General features: G+C 30.2%; 1 long non-coding RNA gene across 1 annotated transcript in view; it reads left to right on the forward strand.

Moving 5' to 3' along the window:
• LOC108745540 overlaps window positions 1–2534 on the forward strand; it is a 75180-nt gene that overhangs the window by 51729 nt on the left and 20917 nt on the right. The gene's annotated exons all lie outside the window — the stretch shown is intronic.

Below are 2534 nucleotides of genomic sequence, written 5' to 3' on the forward strand. Positions count from 1 at the left end.
AAGCCGGACCGCAACAGCCGCACCACGGCACGGCTCGGCGCCGCTCCTCTATCCCATGTCATGTTGTCGTCTGCCACGCGTTTGATAACTGCCACCTTCGTCCGTGCGTGCATACGTGACGCGCCCTTACGCGTCTTCTCTCGCGGACGATCTTGCCAACAATTTCCGGTGACGCGTATTTTCGCTTCATCCGATCAATTGTTACTCGCGTTTCATCTTTTTCCTTTCCGACCTGCCGAATCGGTACTATTTTACAATAATGAATGAATCGGAGTAGTAACGTTGATCGATTGATGGTATCGAGTTTTGTTAATTTACAAGTGAATCTGACGTGAAGGAGGTGAACTATTTGAGATAGTGTCCAATGGAGACCGCGAAGAAGACCGGTTGATCCACGTGGGTCGCCATGGAATCGTCATGATCGAAATCGTTTGGAATATACTACGTGGGGTACATAAGTATAATGTGATATGCATTTTCTAGTTGTATTGTTGTCAATCAATCATTTTATGTATTCTTATTCATTCGTTATTATGTTTTATATACTATAGATTTTATATTAGATTTATTATCGTATATTTCATAGGTTTTGTATATATCTTAGATGAAAATAATGTGATATTTTTATTTGAATATATATGATGTAATTACAAGAGAGAGATTTAACAAATATTTTCAGAAGCTATATGAAAAAGAACTTTAAATAATATTTGATCTTTCTTAATAACAATAATCAAACTTTCACATAAATATTTGTGTACACTATGATGACAATACAATCTTCGTATTTTGTATCAGTGATTCACATTAATTATTATGATGCATTTATTAGACTAAAGAAGAGTACGAATTCTTAGTTCGCATGCAAAGTTTGGATTAAAATCTCTAATCATCATTATCCATTTTTATCTTGTCTAAAAATTTTTGTATGTCTTTCTCTCGTTCAATTACATAATCTGATGAGTAAACTATATATATATATATATATATATACAATATATATATAAAGTCTGTAAGATTGAATTGAATGGATTATACATAGCTCGAAATAATGCTTTTCATTTTTATCAAAAATTTAAATGCGCGCTCATTATGACTTGCTTTACTCGCTCGTTGTAAGTTCGCTCATTCATTTATATCATTTGACATTACTGTCAAATGTCTCTTTTGTGCATATACTTATATAAAAGGCTCTTTTGTCAATTGATATGCCGTGACGTAAATTCGAAATTTTCCAACTCCCGTACTGATATCGAGTGGACATCTTTCAGTTTCTCTGTCACCTTTTGAAACTGCATTTACTTTATTATAGATAAAAAATAGGTGTCTAAGTATTTTATAGAAAAGAGGAACAAACGCTTTGCGCTAAGGTATACCTATGTCTGCCTACATATTCTCCACCCACGATCTCATTTGAATTTTCATTAACGTCATCGTAATTTTCTCCACGAGATCTCTTTTACTTTGCGTAAATGCTGTCGCGTGTCATTTACTATCTACACATAAGTATTCTGAAGCATAAATAATTAATTGATTCTGCTAGTTGTTTTTTCTAATTTTTCGAAAATATCTCTGCCCTTCTCACGTAAACAAAAATGCTTTGTCAATGCTTTGTCTCGATAACGTCGTAACTTAGGGTAATTTACTTAGATAAGTAACTTAGATAAGATAAACTTCTGACAGAACTATTAATTTAATCAGATAGGTTTAATTTTTTTCTTATTAACAGAAAATTAAATTATTCCTCGATATTCTTTTCAAGATATTACCGCGAATGAAAATAAATTTTTACTTTAATTGTCAAGTCAATGTGAATATTCTATCTTTTGCATTCACATTGCAAATACATCAAATATAGAAATTATCTAAAATTCTTTCTAATCAATACGACATAGTATTGAAATAATATATGTAAATCTATGAATTAGTAATGAAGAAGATAAAAAGTTTCAAATCAGAATAAGACTGAAAATTTATTCTATAACATACTGGGGTTATTAGAGTAGATGTACCTATTCTACAATATTCAGGCAATTTATTTATTAACTAATCTAGATTTAACCAAAATATTTGTTATTCAAGAAAGTACAAATATTTTCTTTGAAATACAACTCTGTATATGTATAAGAAATTAAAACTTTTCCATTACTTTCTTGTGTCGAAATTTTATTACGATATCTGCAGAAAAAAAAGGATTAAAAAAAACGCATTATATGTCATAAATCTATGACAAATAGATTCAATGAACACAATATTATACAAAAGGCTTAATTTTTTTTCTTAAATATTTGTTTTGAAATTTGTTTAAAAGTTTCGTAATAACTCTTATTATTGTCGAACTTATATCAATTCTAACAAAGCGTCGAAAATAAAAATGCTTATCGAGATTTTATTCCTTTTCTAAAGATATTTATTCTTCAGATTCTAACATCTCTCTCTCTAAACTCGCTGCAGTTATTAATATTGAATAAATTCGCGCGCGCGCGCGGAAGAAAATAATAAATATTATAACTATAATATTATAACTATATAAT

Source organism: Trachymyrmex septentrionalis, unplaced genomic scaffold (assembly GCF_001594115.1).
Source record: "Trachymyrmex septentrionalis isolate Tsep2-gDNA-1 unplaced genomic scaffold, Tsep1.0 scaffold14, whole genome shotgun sequence".
Lineage (NCBI taxonomy): Eukaryota > Metazoa > Arthropoda > Insecta > Hymenoptera > Formicidae > Trachymyrmex > Trachymyrmex septentrionalis.